The sequence below is a fragment of the Dunckerocampus dactyliophorus genome, chromosome 2, assembly GCF_027744805.1.
Source record: "Dunckerocampus dactyliophorus isolate RoL2022-P2 chromosome 2, RoL_Ddac_1.1, whole genome shotgun sequence".
NCBI classification, from domain to species: Eukaryota; Metazoa; Chordata; class Actinopteri; order Syngnathiformes; family Syngnathidae; genus Dunckerocampus; species Dunckerocampus dactyliophorus.
In genome coordinates, this window is record NC_072820.1 from 49,332,424 (window position 1) to 49,346,656 (window position 14,233).

Sequence of the window (14,233 nt, forward strand, 5' to 3'; positions counted from 1 at the left end):
CAACTGCTACCACCGTGGGGAATCATAAACAACAACTGCGTAACTCTAAACACGTAACTTCAGCAACTTTTGACAAAACAAGTGCCGCGAGCAGAAGAGCCGCCAGGTCTCTGGCAACAACAAGTACACAAGAGAGGTCTATTTTCTGAAGAACCATTCATGTTCTGAACCGTTATTGATAAAGATTGAGAAGGTTGAGGCTTCTGGAATGGGACTCAGCACCTCCAAATCCGAGGCCATGGTCCTCAGTTGGAAAGGTTAGGCCACTCAGGTAAACAAACATGGCGGTGTACGAAACAGAGGATGTTTACAGTGATTATAGCCAAGATTTGAGCGATGTATCAATAGTTTTTGAGGACAAAGAAACATACTGGGGATGAATTAGAGAAGAACATGGACTTAAACATTGAGACATGGAGACGAAAACACAGAATGGTAAGTGGAAATTACTCTGGAGTTGCTTATCCTTCAATGATTGTTTTAAATCGGCTCCTTAATGAGCGTAAAGGGGTCTTTAAAGCCCGGTTTATGTTATATTTCATTGCCCCCACCCCCTTACATACATAGCGCTGTGAGAAGATGTTTATATACACTTACAGCCTTGTCGCTATCATGGAATAGTGTTCAGACATTATGTAAACGAGACATAACTCTGTTCTGTGGCAACACTGACTTCGTTTTTCTAGTCTTTTTTTTCCTGTGTACCGGCAGAATAGCGTCCATTTTCAAAACGTACTTTGAAGCCAAATGCGTCTTATAAAGGAACACGTTTACAGCAGTCATCAGTGAAATGATCACAGCAAAGAACAGAACTCTCGTTCTCTCGTTCTCTGTACTTACCTCGTCGATTTACGTCTTAAACCTTTCTCTTTTGGAAGAGAAACAAACGTACAGTATCACTCGGAGACTATGAAGATCCAGCAACAACGCAACATTTTAGCATGACCACGGTTTTGATGAAAAATACACTGAAGTTGACCCTCTGACCTTCTTCTAAATCTGTATTTAGTGCAAATGTTGTCACAGATACACTGTCTGAACATTTGAACGAAAACATGCCCATACATGGTGAGATCCTTCAATAACTATCACATACTCCCGCCGAAAAAGTTTTTGCACGCCAATCTCTGTTGCCTTCCGTCTATTCCCAAATCCCTCTTCCCGCTCCTTCCTCCGTCCTCTAGTCACCTAATCAATCCCCCCTCCCTTTTCTGCATTCTCATCCCCTTCCTCCCTCCTACATCTCAGATGACGGTCTAAGCCGCTTATTCTTACCATCTCCCGGATCTTAGCGGACCAGAACCACTTGTCTCAAGATAAGGACGCACATACATTTCTCCAGCCGAGCCACACACGTAAGAATCTGATAAGGAAGACGATAAGAAACTATGAGGTTCAATGTTCAGCCCATCATCCAACTCACATACATTCTACATCTTTTAATTTTCCAAATATTTACAATCTGGCCTGGCTTTATTTCCACATCTCTGCTGCCAATCTCCTCTCCTCACACCCTCCTTCTCCCTCGGGTGATAGAGATGGGTGATATCGTATCAGACCTCTCCATCTGCCATCCACGAGTCAGAGGAAATCTGACTGAGTGAATAAATTATCTGTACTTGACCCCGCGACCTGCCAGCATCAGAGTTCTTCCTCTTGGGGATTAGATCACGGGGTGCGATCGGTCGGGTAGGGAGGCAGCCACATGAAAATGATAAAATAACATTTCAAAGATGTTTATCCCCGAAGGGTAATTTGAAGGCGCACGGTTTGCTAAGCATCCGAAATGTTAGGGTTTAAGAGTACCGAAAGATTCTGGACCTTTTCAAAAGTGGTTGCAGAAAATAGTAACAGTTAGTGTTAGAAACAGCGCTTGGCAATTAGCTGTACACAACACACAATTCCCAAACCTGATCTCGGCTTTGGCACACTCGCCTCCCTCCGACACGAAGACACGAGCCAAGGAAAAAGCTGAGAGCTGAGAGATGTTTTACATTACCACAGATGTACGCTGATGCTAACATGCCTCTGGTCTGGACTGGCGCCATATAGAGTCGTGTTACACATCCTCCTCTTTTCCCGATACCTGCCGCAATCCATCATGGAAATGGCACCTTGATCATCTGGCCAAAACTCCTAACTTCATCTGTCTATCACTTTACTCACACTGCTCTCTTCTACGCCTTTCTCGTGCCCCCACCCCCCCATATATGGGTTATTTTCCATTGTAACCTCAAAAGTAGAAGGTGTTGACTGGAAGAAAACGCTTCATTGTCATCACCAAATAGTCCAAGGGGAAGTAAGGGATGAGAAAAAATATACACTGTATACCGTACAGTGGTGTGAAAAAGTGTTTGCCCCCTTCCTGATTTCGTATTGCTTTGCATGTTTGTCACACTTAAATAAAAAAAAAACACAACTGAGCACAAAATGCAGTTTTTAAATGAAACGTTTTATTAGTAAGGAAGAAAACAAATCCAAACCTACATGGCCCTGTGTGGAAATGTGATAGCCCCCCCCATCTTAATGATCCCCAAGACCTTTGAGAAAATACTCTGTGGTCTGACAAGACAAAAGTTGAACTTCTTGTAAGGTGTGTTTCCCATCAGAACATCAGAGCAACAGTGAAATATGGTGGTGGTAGTGTGATGGTCTTCAGGACCTGGAAGACTTGCTGTGATGAATGGAAGCATGAATTCTGCTGAAGCAGAATGTCCGGCCATCTGTTGGTGACCTCAAGCTGAAAGCAACTTGGGTTGTGCAGCAGGACAATGATCCAAAACACACCAGCAAGTCCACCTCTGAATGGATGAAGACTTTGGAGTGGCCTAGTCCAAGTCCTGACCTGAATCCTATTGAGATGCTGTGGCATGACCTTCAAAAGGCGCTTGATGCTGGAAAAGCCTCCAATGTGGCTGAATGACAACAATTCTGCTAAATTCCTCCCCAGCACTGGAAGAGACTCATTGCAAGTTATGGCAAACGCTTGATTGCAGTTGTTGCTGCTAAGGGGGGCCAACCACTTATTAGCTTTAGGGGGCCATCACTTTTCCACACAGGGCCATGTAGCTTTGGATGTTTTTCTCCCTTCATAATAAAGACTTTCATTTAAAAACTGCATTTTGTGTTCAGTTGTGTTGTCATTGTCTAATATTTACAATTGTTTGCTGATCTGAAACATTTAAGTGTGACAAACATGCAAAATAATAAAAAAAATGGAGAACTCATCTCATTCACCTTAAGTTGCTAATTATTTAGAATTACATAATAATACAAGTCAAATGTACCAGCCCACAATTTTTGGACCTTGCCTTTTTTTTTCTTTATGCTTCACTGATAATGATTTTTTTTAAGCGTCAAGATTTCGCACCATCTTCGGTAGCCCTTGAACACACCATCGTTGCTGTCATTCCGTCTGTTTATGGATGATCTCAAGTTGTCGTTAATTAGCGGCGAGTACCACAACATTCTATCATTTAAAATGCGTTTAATGAGGCATATTAAAGACAGAAAATGGGAAGGTTCTGGAGCTGAATCGAACATAATCAGCACAACAGAACAGAAATCAAAAGAAATCGGAGGAGAACGTCAACGTCAAGCTAGAAGGAGGGTTTGGAGGGGGAGGCATAAAAAAAATAATTTAAAAAGCAATAAAAAAAACTAAAAAGAGTAGAGACACCATAGTGGGGGTATTTTTATATAAGTATGAGAGAAACAAAAATAAAATCAACTACAGATTGAACAGCAAACAAACACCAAGAACCCGGGAATCATCACAAACAACAGCATGCTGTTAGCGTCACGTCGACTTTCCCACTTTTTTCTACAAAGACACGGTTTATGTCTCCAACTGCGCAGGAAACGGAGCTTCTGGAGGTGTCACCAAGCCCTTTACCGCACAAACAACGATCATAATTTCGGCACACAAGCACAATTACAGCCAAAGCACACGCATCATGTCAGTGGGTGCCACTTACAATCCCATTTGCCACCGAGCGGATATCAGCCACACGTCGTCTGACATCGGCTATATGCATTTTATAATAGAAAATGTCACAGGGGAACATTTACCACACTGGCATAATTTGATTACAGTGTGCAAGAATGATACAGCTGTCGCTGCGATACGAAACTCCAAAGGAGAGGGGAGGATCCCTGTCAAACGTCTCCCTAAAGCGTTTTACCAGTGTAGAAATTGTTACGTCAACGCTCATGTTCTTTAACCTAATCAAGCGAAATGACACGTATCCAGTCAGAGGAGATGCATTTATGATCACTGCTAACTGAGATGATAAACGCTGTTCTTTTAAGAATAATTGCAGGCTGTTCTGTGCGTGGTCAAGAGGTCAAAACACGATTTATTCTTAACAACGGATGCTCGTGTATACAAGTAGACACCACCCCCAAAAAATTTTCGATTGTGACACGCAAAGGAGGTCATGAAAGCAAACTCCTCCCTCACTCACGCTGCAAGCAAAAATAGCACAAGAAGTGGAAAACATAATGTAACTGCACCACGCAGGCTGTAAATGCTTAAATACTATCATAAATGCAAAGCAATACTATTTTATACCAACGTATGACCCGCAGGGCATGCTGGGTGACTCCCTCCCAGCATGCCTTGCGGGTGCTATAGTGTGATAATAACCCACACTGTCTCTAATAGCCATCAGATCAACTTGCAGCTCAGGTAATGGGCAGCATGTGATACATTTTGTGGACTAAATGGAGTTCAAATATGCCTGAAGTAGTTTGGAGCCAACACCAACACTGCTGCCGCTCCAACGGGCCACTCAAACGTAGCAAATCAAGAGTTTTCCAGTGTTGGCAGCGGAGTTTTGCAGCAGGATCCAATTTTGTTTTAAAAATGCCTCGTCGACTGCGACCAGAGCATGCAAACAAGAGCGTTTGTGTCTGCAGCTGTCAGGACGTGAAGCAGCTGATGTCGTTGTTGTTGCTGTCTGCATGAGAGTGGGTGTGCGTACACGCTTTATATATATTTAAAGGATGATACGGTGTATTTTCCGTCTGAAAGTAAGCTAGCCTGAGAATAAAAATGAATAGAGGTTGTTGAAACAGCTTCTCCGTGTTTTTCCCGTATACTCTTCGGGTCAATTAGAAGATTCTACATTTTAACCACTGCACAAATCCAACTCATAAACATTTTATAGGAAACTCTCAGCCGCTTTTACTATTGCAAGAGCAAAGTGTACCAATGCAGGTGCCGTAACTTGGGGTTAATCAATTATCACGTCTCGGCTTGTTATTCGGAACCTGGTGGTGCTGCATTTGGTTTGCATCGGTGCTTCCACTTCATAACAGAAAGGTGCCCCCACCCATAGCAACGGGGGGGAGGGTGGGGGTTACAGAGAGACACAGAAAGGTGCGAGGGAGATGCCAAGGCGACAACGCATCGGAAAAGTGAGATAATGAGGGACCGCACGAGCACACTGAAAGTGTGCAAGCGAAAGGACGAGCACTCTGTTGCATGGTGAGTCCAAGAAGCCGCACAATAAGCCTGAGAAAGAAAAACCTTTCATGTACGGTGGAGCCTCACCCCACAAATGTGCAGATTTTTGACCAAAAAAAAAGTGTTTTTCCTTTTAGGTTATCATTCGTTAGCGGTGAGCACCTATGCAGTTTAAATGTGTGTAATAAGCATGTGAGGAATATTTAGGGTTTAAATCTGCATTGTTTTGGCGAAGGAACAATGGCAACGGAAGAGAGAATTGGATCTAACGATTAAATAAACGTTGGTCGATGAAATCTAAAAGTAGACTCATAATATTATTGTTAAAAATAATAATATACAACAAATATTTTTAAAATAATTATAATATATTATTTTAAAATTATTTTTTTAATTTAATGTTTATTTGTATTTATTTTTTTAAGTTTATTCCCGTATTTTTTTTCCCATAAAAATACCTTTTTTCTCGTTAGAATCTTCATATTTTGACTTTGTCTTTTTTCTTTACTATTTCAGCTTTACGCTACTAGCACGTAATTTTTCCTCATATTATTACGTTATTCTCAGAAAATAAGACTTTTTCTTCTCAGGTTGCAACTTTTTTCTCTTAATAATTTTTCTCAAGACAGTTTTATGGGCATCATTCATTTTAAACATCGCTTTAGACTATTTTGGATCATTTGAGTCACAAAATATCCGAGCAAACGAAAGAGTCGGCTCTTTTCAGTGAGCCGAGCCACAAGAGAGGCGGAATTCCCGTGACTAGTTATCACCATCTGTTGTTTTACTATCAGCTGCCCCGCTATGTATTTTATCATTCCACTGGTTAGTGGGCATTAAATCTTTGTGATTATCCACCCAAATGGCACACAGACTGTGGCAGTCGCCAAGTGGAGGAGCAGGGAGATGTCGCAAGGCCCCTGCAAGCATTACAACGCCATTCCATTTGCCTTTGGATCTGGATAAAGGTGCACTTTTCTTTCCACTGCAAATGAAGACAACAATGTCCTTCATTTCTCAGAGAACAGAATATCTACAGTGGCGTGAAAAAATTGTTTTCCCCCTTCCTGATTTCCTATTGTTTTGCATGTTTGTCACACTTAAATGTTTCAGATCAATGTTTCAGATCATCAAACAAATGTAAATATTAGTCAATGACAACACAACCCAACACAAAATGCAGTTTTTAAATAAAACTTTTTATTATTAAGGGAGAAAAAACATCCAAAGCTACATGGCCCTGTGTGGAAAAGTGTTGGCCCCCTGAAGCTAATAGCTGGTTGGCCCCCCTTAGCAGCAACAACTGCAATCAAGCGTTTGCCATAACTTGCAATGAGTCTCTTCCAGCGCTGGGGAGGAATTTAGCAGAATTGTTGTCATTCAGCCACATTGGAGGCTTTTCCAGCATCAAGCGCCTTTTGAAGGTCATGCCACAGCATCTCAATATGATTCAGGTCAGGACTTGGACTAGACCACTCCAAAGTCTTCATCCATTCAGAGGTGGACTTGCTGGTGTGTTTTGGATCATTGTCCTGCTGCACAACCCAAGTTGCTTTCAGCTTGAGGTCACCAACAGATGGCCGGACATTCTCCTTCAGCACAATTCATGCTTCCATTCATCACAGCAAGTCTTCCAGGTCCTGAAGACCATCACACTACCACCACCATATTTTACTGTTGCTATGATCTTCTTCTGAAACCCAGATGTAATGGGACACACACCTTCCAAAAAGTTCAACTTTTGAGTATTTTCCCAAAGGTCTTGGGGATCATCAAGATGTTTTCTGGCAAAATTGAGACAAGCTTTAACGTTCTTTTTGTTCAGCAGTGGTTTTGGTCTTGGAACTCTGCCATGCAGGTCGTTTTTGCCCAGTGTCTTTCTTATGGTGGAGTCATGAACTCTGACCTTAACTGAGGCAAGTGAGGCCTGCATCTTTTTGGATGTTGTTGTGGGGTCTTTTGTGACCTCTTGGATGAGTCATTTTGGTTGGCCGCCACTCCTGGGAAGGTTCACCACTGTTCCATGTTTTGGCCATTTGTAGATAATGGCTCTCACTGTGGTTTTCTGGAGTCCCAAAGCTTTAGAAATGACTTTATAACATTTTCCACACTGATAGATCTCAATGACTTTCTTTCTCATTTGTTCCTGAATTTCTTTAGATCTCGGCATGATGTCTAGCTTTTGAGGCTCTTTTGGTCTACTTCACTTTGTCAGCCCGGTCCCATTTAAGTTATTTTTTGACTGAGAACAGGGGTGGCAGTAATCATGGATGTGGCTAGAGAAATTGAATTCATGTGTGCTAAACCACAGTTATGTTTTCATGGGGGGGGGGGGGGGGGGGGGGGGGGGGGGGTGGTTTCATTTAAGAAGTGCATAAAGTGTTGAGTTGTGTTGTCATTGACTAATATTTACATTTGTTTGATGATCTCAAACATTGTGTGACAAACGTGCAAAAAAAAAGAAATCAGGAGGGCAAACCCTTTGTCACGCCGCCGTATGAAGGCACGCAGTAGACAATCAGGAGTGTTTCATGCCCGTGTGCACATGTAGATGCTGATGTTGGAATCAACAGTCGATACTATTGAAATGTACTCATTCACGTTTGGCCGTGAGGCAAGACTCAAACGTCCTTGTGAATAAGAATCACCCTCATTAATCTCGCCACTTGCTTTCTCGCTTACATTATTTGCTCTTGTCTTTCCGTCGGCTTGTAAAAGGCCTCCAATCACACTCGGAGTGTTTTGATATCAAATTTAAAGTCATGAGTTTCAGCTGGCACATGCACGGGGAAGGGCTGTTAGTGTAAAGTGTGATAATGTGCAACGCATGTGTTGGGCAAATAATGAGCGTCTGTGCACAGGTTTGCTGTGTTGTGCAGCAGCGCTTGTATTTCATGACCCGTTCCGATGTGAAAATAGGATTTACTTCTTTCCGCTTTCTTTAGGACTTGGGAATATTTGCAGACGTGGAGTCACGGCCTGGACCTGCAGCGGCCAGGATTTCTATCCGGGCCTCGCTCACAGGGCCTGCCGTGACAAATAAATCATTTCTCTTGCTCGGCTTTAAAGAACAATCAGTACGGCCTCGCGGTGACATATCACCCGGCTGCAAACAACCCCGGCAAGCTGACAGGTGACACCCGCGTCTTTGCTGACTTGACAGGTGAGCTTGCCAGCTGCCCTTTACGGGGTCACGACAGCGGCCTGCTTATCCAGCAAGGCAAAACTCACTCAGTTCCCGTTAATCGCCCTCAATTGCAGATACGGAAGTATGATTGGTACGGTTGTACGCATGCCCGCCGAGCCTCGCCGCTCGTAATCGATGAGGTGCACAACAAGTAATTGACAAATGAACGCAGAAACCTGAGAGAGATGATGCGCCTGTGGGATGGAGGGGTGAAAGAGACACCCAAATGATACAGAAAGTATCTGACACCCGACACAACTCCTCACCCCCTCATTAGGCTCCTAAGCTGGCTTTCCCCTGTTGCCACCCGAGTGATGTTTCCCGCTATAATAACAGCATTAGCGCACCCTGCCTTCTCCAATGCCATCAAACCATTAAACACAGCGTGCGCATCCCACCCGTGCGCTGATTTCCTTCCAGAAAATGACAGAAGCGGACGTCCTCCCCTTTCCTGTCATCAACAAAGCTTCCACCTCTTCATTGGGACAATTATGAGTGGGAAAAAACTAAGTTTTAATTGAGGAAAAGGGGGGAATATATTTTTAATGATAGGAATTGTAACAAGAAAAATAACATCTTTGTGTGTGTGTGTGTGTGTGTGTGTGTGTGTGTGTGTGTGTTGTTTGCCACGCCTTGATTTCAACGACCAATCATGCTGTGGACCAAAACTAATAACGGGCAGACTAGCAGAAGGAGCTGCTTGTAATAAAGAATGAGCGATCAGTGCGTGTGGATAACAAATAATAGACTGCGCGCGTGTAAGTGTCACGTGTGCGCACTAAACATCCAAAAATACGATCATGTCGGTCAGCATGCAAACTCTTTTATTGCGGAATTTAATTTATAGGTTATATATATTTTTTTTAAGCAAAAAATACAAGAATAAATTCCAAACATGTTTTTATTTATTAAAATGAAGCTTTTTTCTATTTCTCGTTGCGCAAAATAGAATAAATTATTACTGATTTTATATCATGCGAATTAATTCATTTATTCATCGCAATAAACGGATTTTTATCGCACATTTATTCCCATTTTCTCTAATAACACAGTCTCATTTGGTGAGTCCCCCCACCCCCCCACACACGCTCATAAGTCGGGCTTGCAATTGAAATAAACTTCTCGCTCAGCAGCCATCGACCCAGGACGGAGGTGTGAAACGGACATTAATTTTAGTTCACTTCTCGCGCGCACAGAGCGCGAAGCACCCGGATCAATGGCGGCCGATAAAAAGTGATTGCGGAGAGGCGCTTGGAAAAATAAATCATCTTTTGAAACATTTCGGAGGGTTTTCTTGTTTAACTCCCTGGACCGCTGGCGCTTTGTCCGCGCGTGTGCGCCACAAACAAACGCCTCGCGGGGCCTAAAGGTGTCGTTCAACCGCAATAAATGCGCAAACGCAGCTGCGACAAATGCACCGTGTTGCTTCTGTTTAAGTTTATTAAATATCACGTCTTTTGTATCGCGCCAGAAATAATGAGGAGTGGTTTGTGCTCTAATCCCAAAGCGCTGAGCTCACTCAAATTAACACGTGCGCGCAAATGGACGGCGTTTGCATATTAAGCAGCCGCAAAGTCAGCATGCGGAATTTGCTGGGAGTTACTTAAAAACACAGCCCTCCCCCCCCAACCCTTCGCAGGGCCACTAAAACGGCACGGAACACAAACCGGTTTAATTGGAAAGAAAAAGTGCCGGCCTATAAATCACTGAGGTGGGAAAAGTAAATTGGAAAATAATAACCTGATGCACTGACACGCACTCAGCCTGACATCATCTCGCAGGGAACAACAGTAAATGACATGCGGGGGGGTGGGGGCGGGGGGGGGATGCATATTTAATTCTGGTTCGAAAGTACTTCCAGGCCTATTTAAATTATTGATCACGTGCAGTAATAAGTCGCAACATTATTTTACATGCAAAATATATGTTTTTTTAAACCTGTAAACAATTAGTGAAAATATATGTTTACTTCAATAAAATATATGACAATAATAAAGGCAATAATGTGCGTTGTATTCCTTCCCGGCGCATGTCAACTTGAGGCAAAATTAGGGGGCAAAAAAGCAAAACAAAAGAAACTTTTCCTGGCGCGGATGACACTTGAACATCCATCCTCTTTATCGCCCACATTTCAAAAGATAATTGTTGTTTGCTCGGAAATTAAACAAGCGCGGCCCTTTGGTGGTTAAAAGTCAGAGTCGGCCGATCCGTCAATCGATAAATCCATTTCAAGTCATCCATCACTGAAATCAAACCAATCGTCGCCTGATGATCGCGGGCGGAAGGTCTAAATTTAATTTCACCTTATCGGCCACGTGCAAAGGACTTGAAATTCCCATGCAGGATTTTTTTTTCTGCCTGATTTTAAAGCAGTGAAATCCACAAATCCTCCTTTTTCCCATTTTTAAAAGAGACAAATGTGATCATGCGCCGGAAATGTTGTAATAATTTTACTATGAGGGGGGCTTTTTAATTTTTTTAAAAATAAAAACAAGTCATAAATCCTGCCGAGAAAATGAATGATTGAGTCTTAACGACGCATGTCTTTATAATCCAAATAAAATGTTGGATGCGGTGAAAGTGATGGTGCAGATACGGGAGGTGCTGCTGGAGGGATGCCGGGTTTGGCTGCCGGCGCCCGGCCAGAAGATTGGAAGGCCCCCACCGAACCCCTCCCTCGGGGCTTCCGTCCGGCTGGGAGCTGCTTGTTTGGGGGGGATGCAAATTATAGTGACTTCCTAGTTAACAGGTGTTTCCCTGCGTGTGCGTGTGTGCGTGCTTGTGTGTGTGTGTGTGTGTGTGTAAGTGGGCACGAGCACGCGCGCAATTGTGACACCCTATTATTTGAATATGTGGAATGGATCCCCGGAGTTCATCTATTTTCTTTTTTTTCTGCAAATATTCAAAAGTAGATGATGCCAGTGAAGCCGTACCATATAATAAATAAAAGAGTGGGGAGTGTGTGTGTGTGTGGGGGGGGGGGGGGGGGGGGGGGACAGGTCTTTTAAAGGAAACACCAATTTATGCCGCCATTTAGAAATGTTTAATGTTGTAACTTCCTTGAAAAATATCCCTTTTGTGCCCACAAACTGCAGCCTAAAGTTCATTTAAAGCAAGATAAAATGGGAAGAGGTGTAATCTAGATGATTAATTGTTTTATTTAATGTTGACTGTACAACAGGGGGGGCCACGCATTTACAGGAAAGAGAAACACAAATAAGAGTTAAAACAGTGATAGTTTGCAGGAGATGTGGCTTAGACAGTCCCGCTATTAAGCGTTTTTCGGGAAGACACTTTCTCGGACGAGCGCATTTACGCACAAGCGCGCACACAACGCAAACAAACCTGAAGCGACATAAACGGACATGCAGGCACGAGTCATTGTCCAAAGCGACACCGCAGCCTCGCAATTCGCCTCCCCAAAAAACAACCGACGGTGCAAACTTTGTCAGGCGTCAACCGCACAAAAGTAGGCGAAGAAAGTCTCACTTACCTCTTCGTGGCAGAATCCGCGACTTACTTCCCAAACCGAAAGAAAAAAAAACAACAACAACAAAAAACTTTTCGCCAAATATCAGCGTCGCGGTGGTTGGTGCGCCTCAGCGGTCAAAGTAGTTCACACCTCCTCGTGAGGTTGCCAAGGGGAGGAAGTGTGTGTGATAGACAGAAAAGAGAGGCTGACTTTCCACGCACGCGGTGTCTAAAGTGGCCGTGCAGCCCCTCGGTTGAAACGCGCACAGGAAAGAGGAATGGAGCCGCAGAGGGAGCGCGACGCACCGTGGCAGGCGGCGGGGAAGGAGGGGTGGTGGTGGTGGTGGTGGTGGTCTCAGCAGCGTGTGAGTGGAGGAGGAAGAGGGGGGGGAGGCACGGGGGGAGGGCTGGTCCAGGGTCCAAGAGCGGTTAGGAGGCGCAGTGCTGCCGCGCAGTGCTCACAGGGGAAAAAAGAAAGCCAACATTCCCTTCCTTAGTGTGTACTTCTTGGTCATTTCAGGACATCTCTTAGGGCGGGGGGCGTGGAGGAGGGGGGTCCAAAGTGTGGCAATTTTCAGCTTGGAGCTTTTTGTTGTTTTTTGTTTTTTTTACATTCTAAAAATAAAGATGAATAAAACGTATTTGTATGGGGGCACCCCTGTATGGGGTCTCTTGGACTCTTTGCCAGCCCTTGATGTCTGGCAATGACGCAACACCAATTTGCAGGTTATAAAAATGAGGCTATGGCGTTTTTAATTGGAGATAACGGTTTTTAAGGCCATAGCATGGGGTGCCCAAACTTTTTCCCAACAACTGAAAAAAATCAAAGAATGCGGGGCAATGGTGTAAAAGACACTTAAAAAAGCTCTTGCATGCTTACAGACAAAGTGTTGTGCTGTTGTTGGTTGTTTGTAGCAACATTTCAGCTTTTCTATTCATATTGTGCCTTTTTGTGATATTCCCACCCCTTTTTTGCTGTCGTTTTTATTGCCTTATGCTATTTCTACAACGTGCCACGGGCTAATAAATCGAGTGCTGCGTTAAGGGTGATTTGATCCAGATTGTGGTGAGAATCTAGTCTGCGGACACTTGGTGTGTGTTCATCCTGCACGGACACAAACACGCTACAGCGCCACCCTTGTGCCTCTCTCTCCCCCCCTGTCTGCTGTTTCGGTCCCCTGGGCGATTTCAACTGTGCTTTGTGAGCAAAGTGAATGAATTATCCCCCTCCTTGTTCTCGCTCCTGCTCTCTCTCTCCTGCTGCCGGACGGGCAGGGCGGCTTGCCATCAAGCCAATGAAGTCCACCTCTTCACACAAAGAGACATTTAAGTGGCTGCAGAAGTTGGTGTGCAGGCAGGAGTTTGTGCTATGAAGTGACAATAGTGCAACAAAAATGCAAATATGTTAGTGTGCGCGGAGGGGAGGGGGGTGCAAGTAGTAAATACAGTGTGATTTGATAATTAGATGGTCTTTTGTGTGGAGGAGAGCTGCGCCCTCTTCGGCCTTTGCACCACACCCCCTGCTGGTCAACTACGGAACTGGACAGTGTCTGGGACCAAACCCTTTCATGCAACCTGAATATTTTTTGCAACAAAGATTCCATCAGTATCCGTCCTCGAACCTTAAATGCTAAGCGGTGACTCCGAAAAAAAAAAAAAAGGAAGAAAAAAAACGTCCTCTGATTTCTCTGCAATGAACGCGTCGTACAACGCCGCACATTTAACTCAAGATCCCCCCACACTTTGATCTTGTTTCACGCTTTAATATACTGATGTTTGGGTAACAATAGCGTGGGAAAAGTGAAGAGGCTTGTGTGTGTGAGTGTGTGTGTGCTGGGTGGTCTCCATGCACACGGAGGGCCGTAGCAGCAGTAGCAGTGCCATTAGTGCTGTGTTGTCTTGCTAATAGGCTCAGTTTGGAGTCAATGGGCTGACTGAGGAAGAGGACCATCCATGTATTAGATCCCTCTCTATTCAAAGTCTAATGCCAGGCCTTTAGTCCAGCCCCCTGATGTTTTTAAATGCTGCTTCTGTGTGTATTGGCGAAGGAAGCACTTTGATAGCACCTGTTTCACTCAACAGCAAGGCAATTTCAGATGCACATA

The 14,233-nt window shown here is 44.0% G+C and overlaps 1 protein-coding gene across 5 annotated transcripts in view; it reads right to left on the bottom strand.

Annotated features, from left to right (window-relative positions):
- Positions 1–12,455, bottom strand: part of rnf220a (ring finger protein 220a) — a 176,609-nt gene extending 164,154 nt beyond the window's left edge. For 2 of the 5 annotated variants that reach the window (XR_008566816.1, XM_054760507.1), the window contains exon 1: positions 12,151–12,454. The gene's annotated coding sequence lies outside the window, so the exon portion shown is untranslated. Of the gene's footprint in view, positions 1–12,150 lie in introns of all 5 variants that reach the window. The other 3 variants (XM_054760520.1, XM_054760537.1, XM_054760528.1) reach the window with 3 other exon arrangements.
- Between the last annotated feature and the right edge of the window lie 1,778 nt (positions 12,456–14,233).